The sequence below is a fragment of the Ursus americanus genome, chromosome 31 (genome assembly GCF_024610735.1).
Source record: "Ursus americanus isolate L20-20 chromosome 31, mUrsAme1.1.p, whole genome shotgun sequence".
NCBI classification, from domain to species: Eukaryota; Metazoa; Chordata; class Mammalia; order Carnivora; family Ursidae; genus Ursus; species Ursus americanus.
In genome coordinates this window covers 30,100,608-30,113,778 of record NC_142157.1, presented here as the reverse complement: position 1 = coordinate 30,113,778, position 13,171 = coordinate 30,100,608, and the positions used below count along the sequence as shown (strand labels likewise).

Sequence of the window (13,171 nt, the reverse complement as noted above, 5' to 3'; positions counted from 1 at the left end):
GGAACTGATTTTCTTTTTTTCTTGTTTACTTGGAATGGGGCTGGAGTGGGCGGCGGTCAGGGTGGGAGCTGTGTGGGGACAGGAGATGGTGAGGAGAGAGGAAATCTCAGAAAAATTAACGTTATTGGTATCTTTCTATATAAAGATGCAAATGGCATTTTATCTTAACTTGGCTCTGTGCTTTAGTCAGTGTTTATGATTAATTATCTCCTTTTTCATAAAAATAAATCATGTTAAAAATTAGAATCTCGGGGCTGGGGAGAAACTAAGCGCTGGTTTCAGGTCGATCTTGTTAATTTCAGCCTGAAATTGACACACTAATTAAAGAGCCGCGTGGTAAGGCACGAGCAGGCAAGATTATACCCAGCTCCTTTTTTTTTTTTTTATCAGATCTACCTTATATTTTCCCAATTAAAAACTGCAAAAAGCAGTTTCATTGCCCCAGGATAAAAAATAAGGGCCCCCTTTTCACAACGCTGGCCATCACTTTCTACCATCAGATTCATTGTGATGTATTAGATGCAATAAATTATCCCATGTAACAAAACATTGGGAGCTGAAAGGCAGATAATCTGGAAAGCAGAGATAAGGATTCATTATTCCAAATCATTATGAATCCAACGTTGCCTCTGACTTCTTTCTTAATCAGCTCCTCTGATCCTGGATATGTGAGCGGTACAGATAAGGAAAGAGTCGTTTATAATTCTCCACCTCGTCTAATATTTTAAAATAAAGTCAGAGGCAAGAAAACGCCATAAAACACTGGTGAGCAGGCAAGCGCCGAATGAAAAATCACTTCCATGTTATTATATCCACAGTAAGATTTAATTAAAATTCTCCACGTCCACGTGCTTTATTTTCAGATAGGATTTTTTTCCCATCACGTAATAATTGATAGGAATTTGCAAACGGGGCTATTTATTTAGGGCGCCTGGGTGGAATAGGTCTGATTTTTTTTTTTTAATTTCCAGTCACTGCTTTGTGAAACTTTCATTTGAGATGTCCCTGGTTCCACACCACCCAGGCCCCCACCACGCAGTCCTGTACCGCTCACTCTCCCACCCACCCCACCCCCCAGTGGTCATGGAAACATAGGCAAAGTCACAGACCTAAAAGTGGAGTTTAATAAAAATGTTCTGATAGAAAAAAAGAAAAGAAAAATGAAAGAACTGGTTTTTCTCACCCCGGACTCCTTTGTGCCCTCCCAATTCCCCCCATCCTACACATTTATAATGAAACAAATCTCAATGGGTGGAGTTGAAAGTTTAAAAGAGAACTTTTAAAACCAGGGGAATACTTGAGTGTGTGTTTTCATCTGGTAGAGAGCGCATGGGAAAGAACTAAACAGATCTGAGGGTCTATCCAGGAAGGTAGAAAAATTGAAAGGGGATGATGCTGACGATCGATAGGCAGAAAGAAAAATATTACCTGTGTTTTAGGGGAAAGAAATGGGATGTGGAAAACCAGTAAGAATAAATACACTTCCCCCAGCCCCGCTTAGAGCAGCCATAAGTGGCCACACATTCTTAGAAAGATTGGAGATTCCGGCAGCGATTATTTCTCCCTACAGGGTCTCCTTTTTCTTTATCCAACAGGTGAACTTCCTATCTGTGCGGCCATCGCAGAGATCTGGGACACAGTGTTTCTATTATCATCAGTCATTTACTGAACCATCTTCTACCTCCACAGGCCCAGTGACTTCCTTTTATATTTAAAATCCAATCAAATGCCTTAGCCGTAGGAATGTGGCCCAACACACCACAGGATTTAACGCAGTTGATGCTCGTGCCATTTGGGATGTCGTGATTGCCTCCTGGGAGAATCCCAAACCAGGCTCTGTCCCCAGGCCCAGGAGCCTCAGAACACTTCTCTACTAGGTTCAGCCTCTGAATCCAGGCCCAGGGAAGGATGATCACTTGCCCAAGGTTAAGGGGTTAAGAAGCCGGCGGTAGGTGCTCCAGGGAAGGGGAAAAGGTAACAGGGAAGCCAGCAGCAGGGTGTGTGGACCAGGGGTGCAGGCAATAGGTGAGGAGCCCCCCCCCCCTCCAGTGTGACTTGGGAGCGGAGAGCTGGGTCCTTGCCTTCTGTACCAGACAAGCACTCCTCAATGAAAAGGGTCCTTGAGAGTCCTGAGATTTTGGGAGTGGAACCACGCCGTCCCCTCAGACTTGCCAGCATGGGGCAGGCTCTTGAGCACCTGGGGTCCGCTGCTCCCCAGCGTTGAACACAGCGCCCCTGAATAACGGAGGGTGCTTTTGCTCTCTTGCACACACGGGTATATACACACGCACAGAGACCTGAACCGCGAATCAGCAAGCCAGAGTGGTAGCTTTTAAAATTCAGAAAGCGACTTGTAGCTTCACTAAAGCAACATCTTGACAGTGTGCAGGGGCCGGTGTCCACGAATCAAGAATAACTCTCCAGCGTCTGACTGAGCGACCAGCGCCTTTCCCGCACTGTTTGCTTCTCAGGATAAATTCTCTCCTTTCTTCACCCCCTCCACCCCCCAGCATCAAATCGCCCCCAACCCTCCCGGAAGAATTCGCCCTGGCATCCCCAATTAGCAGCAGGTTCCGCCCCTAAGTCCATCACGGCCACGAGCAATGCCCAGCTGGCATCTCTCTGAATCGTGCTCTGCCTGGCCATTAACCTGAAAATCAGTTACATTTTCATTAAGTCCTGTTACGCCCAAGTGTCTTCGGCGGCCGAATTTCCTTAAATTAAGCCTTGCTTTGCTAAAGATGGTATTGGGGTGATGGGGGAGCGGAGTATGCGATCAGATTTCTCAGTCCCTGACCCAAGCGTCACTTTAGACCTGGAGTCTAGCAAGTGCCCGCGTCAGCAGAAAAGGAACGGGGGAGAGGGGCCGCCAGACCGGCCGGAACCGGGCGGCGGGTCGCAGGCGCGCGCCGGGGACCAGGCGGCGAGAGCGTGGGTGGGAGGGGTGGCGGAGAGGGACTCGAGGGGCGGGGAGCGGGAGCCAGCCTTGGGTCCCAGGGGGTGCCGGGCGGGATGCCGGCGCTGAGCGGGAGAGGCTCGCCCGTGGGCAGCGCAGCCGCGGCGGAGGGAGGGAGGAGAGGAGGGGAGCTTGCGGGGAGACGCGAAGGGCCCCACGGGGCTGGTGGACTGCCAGTCGGGGTACAGCTAACACCCAGGCCAGGGAGACAACTGTCGCCGTCTCCCGGGGCCCCGCGGCCCTATGCCCCCACGAGGCAGCGCTCGAGGACGAGCAAGGTGGTCTGGGGAGCCTGCGGGGCTCCAAAACCCCCGCCACCCTCCGCTCGCCGCCGGCCGCGGCCCTCCCGGCACAGCCCCCGTCGCCCCCCTGGAAGGGGCCGGGGCAACAGGTCGGGTGAAAGCTGTCGAGCGAGTGACCTTCTCTCCTACGTCCTGGCGACGCGCAGCCCTGCCGACTCCGCGTCCCGGCGCCCAAGAACTTGGCTCCGCCGCTGGGTGGCGGAAGGCGGGAGGGAGCGGGCAGGGGGGCGGGGAGGGGCTGACTTGGTGACGCCAGGTGGGCTTCGGGGCTCCCTCAGTGGCAGGGAGACCCCTTCTCCTCTCCTGGCCCGGCTGGCAAATGAGAAGCCCCTCCGCCCCCTCCCTCGGCTAGGACCCGGAACCCCGACGGTGCGGAGCGGAGGGCGCGGGCAGCTCGGCGGTGGGGCGCAGCCCAGGGGCTCAGAGCGGCTGGAGTCAGGCCGCGAGCCCCTTGGGGAGCCCCGAACGCTCTGACCTCTTCTCCCTAGCCCTCGCTCCAGCTTTACTCTCCCGCCGCACCCCTTGACCCTCCCCACTTCCCTCCTCGGTTTGCAGCCCACCTCTGCGCCCCTCATTCTGCCCTTGCTGACCAGTGGCCTCGTTCTCCCCCAACACCCACCCCTAAGGAACGACCACCCCTAAACACTTCGCGGCATGAAGCCGGGCTACTCCTTACTACCGAACTGGGGCCAGCGCAAGAAAGTTCTTAACTTCCTGGCCCAGCGATGGAGAAATTTTGTTGTATTTCTAACCAAAGATTTATTTATTTTTTAAAGTCAGTCTCCGTATTCTTGTTGTATAAATATTGTGAAGGGAAAACGCTACCTGTCAAAACGAACGGACCCTGACCTTTCTACCCCAATGTTTACGGGGTTTCATTTTACTCTTGCAGAAATTTATTCATGACGGATTTCCTCCTCCGTTGATTATTTTGGTCTCCCACCAGCAGAAGTAGAGATGGTACAGGAGAGGGCTGGAGTTTGCTGGGTCTGGTGGGCAGACTCATAGGATAATTTTCCTTCAGACATTTTATTCCCAGAGCTACCCTTGATTCTCACTCCCTTATCGCACGCCCCTAGATGGTAAATTTCCCTCTTTTCTTCTTGAAAAGCGTCGGGACCCCTAGAGAGTCTCCTTCCAAACCTCTACTTAGTGTATGCATGCATATCCCTACCTCCCAATGTTTTTATGCCTACCGTGAGGAGAGTTAAAGAGTACCAGCAGGCCCAGAGCCCAGTCGCCAACCATTCTGCTTTCCCTCACTTGCACTGGACAGCAGGACCCAAGACAGATGTAGGGAGAGCACAGGCATTTTTGAGGCGTTGGCATAAACGAACAGGAGGAAGAGTCAGAAGGGAGAGGGAGAGCCCTGAGGGGCAGAGGGCCTGCTAACGGTGGCTACGGGTTGTGCCTCTAGACTCTCCCACTGGGTCCCCACTGGCTCCAAAAAACGGGAGGAAGAGACTCTGCCAAAGCTTTCCTATCTATGGTAGGTAATGACCCAGTCAACTCTACTGATGACATTTGCAGTGTTGATTCTATGCCTGCCAGAGACAGTGGGCTGTGCAGGCGCCAGGGGCTGGTCACATTTCAGGCCGTCTCCCCCCCCCCCCCCCGCCCAACTCTGCCCGTTTCACACAGCCCTGATGTGTGGTTTGCGTGTTTGCAAAAGGGGGTGAAATCCATTCCTCGCCTAGTCTTCTTTCCTCCCTCCCTTTCCCCCTTCGCAACCCGGAAGAGCTCCGCTCTCTACAGTGAGCAGAAGGCGGAGGGAGGGGGTTCCTAGGAAGGATGCACATCCCCCAGGTTTCACTGCTTGCTGGAAGCCCGCGTGAGATGCAGTAAGCAGCTGGAGCGGTTAGGACCGCAGCGGCGGCAAGAGTGGCCAAGTCTTCCTGTCATTTCTGCCTTCGGATCTCCGGCAAGCCAGGGGAAAAAAAATAATAAAACACAGCTGGCCCGCGGGAGCAAGATACCCAGGTCAGTGAATATCGTTATCTTCTAACTCTGCACTCGCTTTCCCTGCTCCACGTGGAGAGAATTAAGAGGAGGTCTAGACTGCGAAGGGACAGCTGCCTCCGGAAGAAAGTGAACTAGACCCCAGTCTTTCTTGCTTTTTTCTGGTCACTGGCAGTCTTTGGTTTTCTGCAATGACCTTGGGCGAGCATGGTGTGTGCATGTGTGTTTGCCCTTGTTTGGAGGAAAGAGCTAATAGAGCTAAGCGTGTGGAGAAAAACTAAACAGAAGTATGAGAGACGGTAAGAATGCTCGGGAAGGGCTGGACACCCGTTTTCCACTTCAGGGAGGCAGACAATTGGGGAAAAGAACCCATTAGGGAGAAGCAGCTCAGCTTTCTCCCAAAGGTGGCTGCAGGGTCTGAGCGCAATTGCGTGTTTATTTCCCTCCGCTTGTCTCTGCATATAATTAAAGAAACAGCTGTGTGCTGTGAGATAAAGTTGGAGTCCAGATGTGTGGGCATCTGGTACCCCTGGAGAGCTGGTGGCCGGGAGGCACCTTTGCTTCCAGGAGCACCCTGCATCGAGTGAGAAAACCACAACCTGTAAGAGAGGATGCCCAGGGTCGTGGGGAGCAGGATGGGGAGAAGGGGCAAGAATTCTACTTTCTTCTGGAACATCGGACCAACAGACCTCCAAGCAGTCAATCAGAGGCAGTTCCCAACAAAGACAGAAATTGTTAAAATGCATAGGAAGTTGAGTGAATCTGGACGGAGAGTTGCTTTGATACACCTTTTCTTCCTCTTGGAGTCGGCAGCCTGAGGAAACTGCCCCGGGAGATTCTGTCTAGGGCCAGGGATGGAAAAGGAGTCTACCCTCCAGGATCTTCCCTCGGTTTGGTTCCATGTTTCTTGGCTATTTTCTCCTTCCTTGTTGCCCACATTCACTAGGATACTGGGGGAATGGATGGGAGCTTACGAACTTGAAAGCGGCAAATAATAAAGTAGCATTGGTAGCCCTCCACCTCTTAGTGGTTGTGGCAGAAAAGGTGTGTATGTTGGGGTTGAGGGGGGAGTAGGCTGATGGTCCTGTGGCTGGCTTGGGGGGCAGGGAGTCCCAGTCAGGCCGGTAGATTCCATCCAGGTGTCTGGATGTGAGATGCTTGCAGGGCCCAAGTGGCTGATGTGGGGAGGAGGCTTGCCATTAACCCTTTTAAACGTTTGTGTGATTCTGAAGAAAGGAATAGTTTGCTGCCCATTTGAATGGGGAGGGGTATGGCGTCCAGGCCAGACAGACCAAGCCCCAGGTGGGTGTCTGGTCCCCGGGGCTCCCATTGTTGACTCCCTTATGGGATCAAGGAGGAGGTCCAGCTTTCAGCTTCCAGCCAGCCACCCTGCCAGGCCTAAGGTTCCTGGCTTGAGAACCCAGCTGGGTTCAGAGGATACGGGTGAGTGGCACTTGGTACACAATCTCCACAGTCCCACCTTCCATTCCACACAAGCGGTCTCTGCCAGCCCCTTGGGGGGGGTGGGGGGAGCTACTCAAGCTTGGGGTTAGTTGGTCCTGCCCAAAGCCCAGAGACAGGGAAGGCTGCATTTTCTTTTATTGCTATTTCCACCCTGCCTTTTCGCAGCTGATATATGAGGTGGGGGTAAGTCGGGGGTGCAGTGAGTGGATGGGAGTGGGCGCCCCTGGGCACTCATTGGTGGAGCCTCCGTGTTGGGCCGCCCAGCAGCTCAGGGCCACACAGAGAGAGCCTCAGGAAGGGGCAGGTATGTGGGAGGCGGGTGGCTGAGAACCCCTCTTTCGGAATTTGAGGCGATTTGTGTCCGGGAACCCTGGGAGGTGGCAGGGAATTAGGAATCCTGATAAGGTGTGTGTGGGGGCAGAATCCCAAAGCCCAGTGTTCTCTCGCCCCAGCTTGTTCTGATCATTTCTGGGCTGTACTGAGATGTTTGTCTCCTCCGCCTCTGAGCCTTTTCACGCAGAAATGTGCATTTGTTTTGTGGTATGTCTTTGTGTGGGGGCCGAATATTTCTGATCACCTTCTTCTTCACGACTGGGGGACCGGGAGAGAGCTTAAAAAACGGTGGCGATCGGGCCAGGGAAGCCCCGGAGCTGGAGGGCGAACTCCTTTTTGCTTCTGGTCGCTGGGCAGACTGGACGAGAGGGGGGTGGCAGCCAAGCCGCCGCCGGAAGATGAGAAAGAAATGCGGTGCCCGAGGCGCTGGAGCGGGGTGGGGGGGGGTCTCCCTGGGCGTCCGTGGCTGCCGGTGGGCAGGCACATGTGTGTGGTTGCTGTTTTGTTTTATATAACAAATTGCTTGAGGTCCGCGAGGTGGCAGACAGCGAAGAGCCGAGCACGAGCCAGGGGCCTGGCAGGGAGAGGCGGCCGGGTGGCCAGGGTCCGGGAGGGCGCACGCAGGAGGCCGTCGTCTTCACACCTCGGAGCCCCGCACGTTCCCAGATTTTACGATGGGGTCTCCGCTATCCAAAGGAAGACATGAACAATTCGTGCTTTTAGAAGCTTGCCTCTACGGTCTCCTGATCTGAATGAAATCATCTGCCCCCGTTTTCCCTCTCCCTGTGTGTTACGAACTCCCCTTTCCCTTGAAGCCCACTGCCGATTGTCCAGGAACAAACACATCCCAGTTTCCCGACTAATCCAGAGCGGTAGAAACGCAAGAGCTCCAAGATAAAGCCCTCTTCTTGTAATGCCAAATTTGAGTAGCCAGAGTCTTGTAAGGCGAGCCTTTCAGGCTCGGAGCCGGGGCCGGCCAGGGGCAGTGAGATGGCAGACGACAGACCCGGGGCGCTGGGATGCCAGGAGGAGTGGAGCAGGTGGCCCAAGGGCACCCCTTTTTGTCCAAAAAATGCTGGGACCTGCCTGGAGCTCTCACGGGTGAATCTCGCACTGCCGACTACTTTTCTGGCTGCGGGGGCCGCCCCCTTCCCAGGGAACCCCGACTGCTTCAGCGGAATGGCCTGAGAACGCCCCCGAGGAGAGCCTGAGTCTAGCTGAATAAAGGGCCTATGGCCCCGGAGGGACCATGCGACCCTCTGGAGTCCCTCCATCCCTTCTTCCTCTCTCTGGGCTCCCACTGCGAGGAGGGAGGGGGCAGCTGGGAGGTGCGCCCTTCCTCCGGGGTGACTTGCATTCCTTCTGAATCATCCTCCAGGGGAATCTTTCTCTTCTACCCAACACTGGGGCTCCCCCCAGTGCCACCCCCCAACCTGTGCACTGTTAAGCTCGAAAACAGAAATCCCCTGTCCTCTCCCTCCTTCCTCCCCTTTCCGCTACACCCCTACCTACCTAATTTTTATCTCGATACAATCGGGGTTTTTCCTCACCCGAGAAGAGGGTATTGGCAGAGGGAGGGCCAGGATCCCCCGAGGCTGGAGGGCCCAACCTGGCGTGGGGAGTGGAGCAGGAAGGGGTAATCTCAGAAGGCATCTCCTCTCTCTTTGACTCTCCACACAGCTCTCGCTGCTCCTCCTGGCCTGGGCGGGTTTCCTTCCGAGTTTTAAACGCCGATAGATGAATAAGCAAAAAAAAAAAAAAAAAAAAAAAAAAAGGTAAATCAAACCACTTACCACCCCCAAAGCGACGGCTCATTTCTCAGGGCAGGTAGACCCTAGGCCAGAGGCGGGTGGGCGTGGGAACCGGGAGGAGAGCTGCGCGTGCGGAACTCTTTTCGCCTGAGTACCCGTGGGTTTCCCCTTTGACGTTTCCGCCTCCAACATGTGCTCTCTGACAGTGAATTTTGGGGTCCCCTTTTTCTCCTCATTCCCCAAGTCCCCTGCTCGTAGAGTTTCACTTGGAAAGAACAGCCGGCATGCTCACTGCCTGCTTCTTTCTCATCACCTTTATCTCCTCACTCTCTGCATTTCAGTTCATGCGGGAAAGAGAAGGTGGCTTGGATGGGAACTGCACAGATCCAACATAATATGTGTTTAACCTGCGCTGTCCCGGGGCGCCGCGTCCAAGCGGGCTCCCCTGCCATTTCACCCGTGCAGCGCACGCCCGGCGGTGGCGCCTTGGGCCGTGTCCCCGGAGTAACCCTCCCGCCCGGCAGCCTGCGAGCTGTTTATACAGCTTTACCTGTGCTATTCTCGTAACCAGTAAAAATCCTCGCCTGGCCATGGTAACCTAATCCGAGGGCCGAGGCAGAGGAGGGGGAGGTGTGTACGCGCCAGAGGGGGTTCTTCTCTTCCCGATTGGGAAGGAAATTGGGTGATGGAGGTGGGGGCCCAAGGGCTGAGGAGGAAGGAGGCCTGTTTTCCACGTCCCCGTCCTCTCTGCTTTTCTCCCTCTAACAGGCGTCGGGGACCGGCGCAGTTGTCGCAGCCAGGACGTGTGCTGCCAGCAGGCGCGGCGGCCCCAGAGGCGCCCCGCCGGGCTAGCGAGGCCCAGGACTGGTTTCCCGGTCCTGGATCAGGACCCGGTTGCTCTCATCCCGCTTTCGGCTTGCTCCATTAGAACTCCCACACCTAAGACCAAGCCACCAGGGAAGGCATCCGGCACTTAACCAGATCCTCCCCGCCGGCCTCTTCTTCCAGAGCGCCCCTTGTGCCGGGCGCAGCCAGCGCAAGGAATCGAATTAAACGCCTCTTGGCGGTTATTGTCTCTCGCTAATTGCTCCAACAATGGCCACTATTAAAATGGAGACACCCAATTAAAGGCCCCGCCGGGCAGCGCTCGGCTCCGGGCGACGAACTGGCCGCCAGCCTGAAGCCTGCAGACCGCCCGGCCGCGAACCGGGCTGGTGTGGGGCGCTGGCGCCGGCCTCGGCACCTCTGGCCCCCACTTCCTCCCCAGACGTACAGCAACCACGGCCGGTTCACACCATTTTTATTGACCGATCGCAGCCAAAGAAGATTGATCGAGCTGGAATGGGAAGGGACTTCTCCTCCCCCCAGCCCCGGCTCGCCAGGGCCTCGGGGCCGCGCTCCAATTTCTGGCCTTCGCTGTAGCTCTGCGCCCTCCCTGCCCCCAGCCCCGCAGGTTCCCGGCTTCATTTCTGTCTTTAACTGCGCGGCCGGGTCCGCCCAGGCCGGCGCCGCGGCTCCGGGGGGAGGGACGCGGCGTCGCGGCCCGGCTCCGCTTCTTTCTCCTGCCTGCAAATATTTGCTGCCTCGCTGGAAATCCGACTATTTCGCGCGCGCTCCGCTTGCAAAGTCCTTAAGTAAACACGCTCAAATGACCGCCCCAGGCGGCCCGAAGCACGCTCACTCCCCCTGCGCCGGATTAGTAGCTTTATGACTTCGACCCCGAGGCTGGGCTCTCTGGTTATCCCCCGCGGGCAGCGTGCGGGCGCCCGGGGCCGCTTCTCCCGGCACCTCGGCCCCGCGGAGCTCGCCTGGATGCGCCGGTCGCCAGGCTCGGGTGGGTGGCGCTGGCCGCGTGGATCTCCGCTCTCTGGGTCCTGCGACCCCAGGGGTGAGCCTGGGGGCACGTTCCTCCCCTCTGCGCCGCGGGCTCCGGTTCCTTTGCGGGACTGGGTGTCCCACTTCCATCAGGACTGAGCCTCCGCAGTCCCGGGAGGGCGGGTGGGAGGGACCTGTACTTGGGCATGTGTTTGGGGGTGTGTGTGGGTCCCAGCTTACCCCAACCAAGAAGAGAAAGTTAGGCTCCATTTCTTACCCTTTCCCCAAGAGGGCACACACACCCCATTCAACTTGACGCCTAAAGCAGCCGCCTCGAGGCCTGAGGTTTCAGATAGGCCAACGCTGGCTCCCGCCGCCCCACACACAGCCCTGGGCCCCGGCTCCTGGGCGGGGGCCGGTGGCGGCGCCGTCCCTCGCTTGGCTCCGGGATGCTTGCCCCCAGGGTCCCAGGCATCCAGGCCGTTCGACAGCCCCTTACCCTGGCGAGGGAGGCCTCGCGCCCTGCAGGAGCCCGGGGCCCTGCAGCGGCGGCGGCGGCGGCGATATCCTCCTGGGTCTCCTCGCTTCCTCCACCGCCGCTCCGCCGGCTGCTCCCGGGGAGGAGGGGGGACTCGCTAGACCAGGCCAGGGCCGGGGTTCCTGGGGAGGGGGCCGTCAGGGCGGCAGGAGGGCGCTGAGGCTTCTCTGCAGGAGGCCAGGATCCCAGCTTTGCGGGCTACGGCAGAGGGGGAGTCTGGACCACCTTTCCCCCCCTTCCCTGGCCTCGAGCCCCCTCCCCTCCCCCGCCCGCACAGGGAGGAGGAAGCCCGGCCTGCATTTGCCGGCGAGGCGGGTCAGGCCGGCGCCTGGCCTGGCTCAGACCCCCGCAGCCCGGCTCTCCGCCTCAGGCCACGCGCTGCAGCCTCTCTCCGGCCTCGCTCCCTCCCCCCGTTCCCCACGGATCCCGGGGCCGACCTCGGCCCTCCCTACCGGGTATCCCCCTCCCCTCCTTTTCCCTACCCACCCCCCTTCTCTGTGCTCCCGGCTCTGGGGCTGGGCCCGTGACGTCAAACCCAGTGTGGCGTCGGCGAGACTGGCCGGCGCGGGCCATCAAAAGAGCAACGTCCTCTTTCCCAATTACCCACTGTCAGTCCGGGAACAGGGGCGGACCGGCTGGGAATTAAATGTTAAATACCCCCTACAGGCTGGCTCCATTACACCGGGCATCCAGCCGCAGCCCCCCACGCCTCTCTGCCAGCTTCAAACCACCCAGACCAAGAGCCTTCGAGATCTTTTATTTCTCCAAGGTGTGGGGAGGAGGTGGGGGTGGGCTGGGCTGGGAGGACTCTCCATCGCTGTGCAGCCCGACACGGTGCTTTTAATTAAAACGAATAATGCCCCCCCCCAAGTTCTGTGCGTTATCGGAGAGGCGCCGCACCGCACCGGAAGGCCTCGTTCTCACAAATATTTTCCCTTTGTCTTTTAAAATTGTTCTAAGCTCACAAGTTAACATTTTCAAGTTCTGGCGCCAGCAGCTTTTTTCTCCCGAGGATGGCTCCCTTTTTTCTTTTCCCTGACATCCAGGTCTCGGATCAAAAAGCCACGTTTGGGATTCCGCGCGTGATTTTGAACCGGGGTCCGGGTCTAGCGTCGCCTCGTCCCGGGCTGACGCGCCAAGAAGCGCTCCCCCCCCCCCGCTTCCATCCTTCTGCTTAATCTCGGGGACTTTTAGCAAAAATGTGTGCGCTCTCGTCCGTCCTTGTTTATGAAGCGGTTTCCGGTGGATGGTAGACACAAACTAAATAATTAAAAGGTTTGGAGAGCACCGTGAGCAGGAGCAGAAGCTGGCAGCTTGGCTGGCTCTAGAGAGAAGTGGTCAGAGCGAAAAGAAAAATCGATGCTTCTTTACTGGGCCGCCCTAATAAACGGGAACTAAATGGGCTCAGGAGAAACATGGGGGCAGGGCGGTGGTGCGTGTGTTTAATTTAGGAATTTTCTTCCTGTCCCGTATCTAGAAACTCAACCCTGATTTCTAACAAACATCAGATTTAAGATGACGGAGACTCAGGAGAAGCTCCAAACCCAAGATCGGAAGGACCCACGTTTCCACTACTCTCAAATAAATTTTACTAATCTTTCTACAAGGATTGTGTATTAAAACAAGACATCTCTCGCCCCCACCCCAACACACACACCAAGTTAGGCTGAATATTGGTGATTTTCCTTGACCGCACGAAAGGAATCCTCCAGAACTTACTTTCAGGGACGGTCTCTTCTATTTCGACTTTTTGTATTTGTAGGGAATTTTATGGGGGAGAGGAGCGAAGAGGGACTAATGGCTTCAATTCAGATAAAACCCCAAATCCAGCTCTTGGTACCATCCGTGGGATAGCCTGCGGGGGAACCCACACTCTCCTTGTACACATTGCCCTGAGGTGAGCAGAGGGTGGAACCTGAGTCTTCTCTTCCCGCCTGACCCCTGCTCGCCCCGGCCGCGTTTTCGGGACCGGCTGCTGCAGGAGCCTGGGCGCCGCTAGGGGATGCAGTGGCTCAAAGGACCAAGCGAGGCCGGGGAGGTTGGAGCCGGTGGG

The 13,171-nt window shown here is 56.6% G+C and overlaps 1 protein-coding gene, 1 long non-coding RNA gene and 1 pseudogene across 2 annotated transcripts in view; 1 reads left to right on the top strand and 2 right to left on the bottom strand.

Moving 5' to 3' along the window:
* Positions 1-5,019: 5,019 nt before the first annotated feature.
* The window catches only part of GATA3 (GATA binding protein 3), a 28,488-nt gene continuing 20,336 nt past the window's right edge, over positions 5,020-13,171 (top strand). The window contains exon 1 of the mRNA XM_087857736.1: positions 5,020-5,238. The gene's annotated coding sequence lies outside the window, so the exon portion shown is untranslated. The remainder of the gene's footprint in view (positions 5,239-13,171) is intronic.
* Positions 6,664-11,576, bottom strand: LOC148107408 (uncharacterized). Its single transcript, XR_015722471.1, has 3 exons — positions 11,080-11,576; positions 8,527-8,727; positions 6,664-7,700 (listed from the first exon to the last, which is right to left on the bottom strand). It is a non-coding gene; the product is annotated as an uncharacterized LOC148107408 (long non-coding RNA).
* On the bottom strand, positions 8,756-11,082 carry LOC148107409 (uncharacterized; annotated as a pseudogene).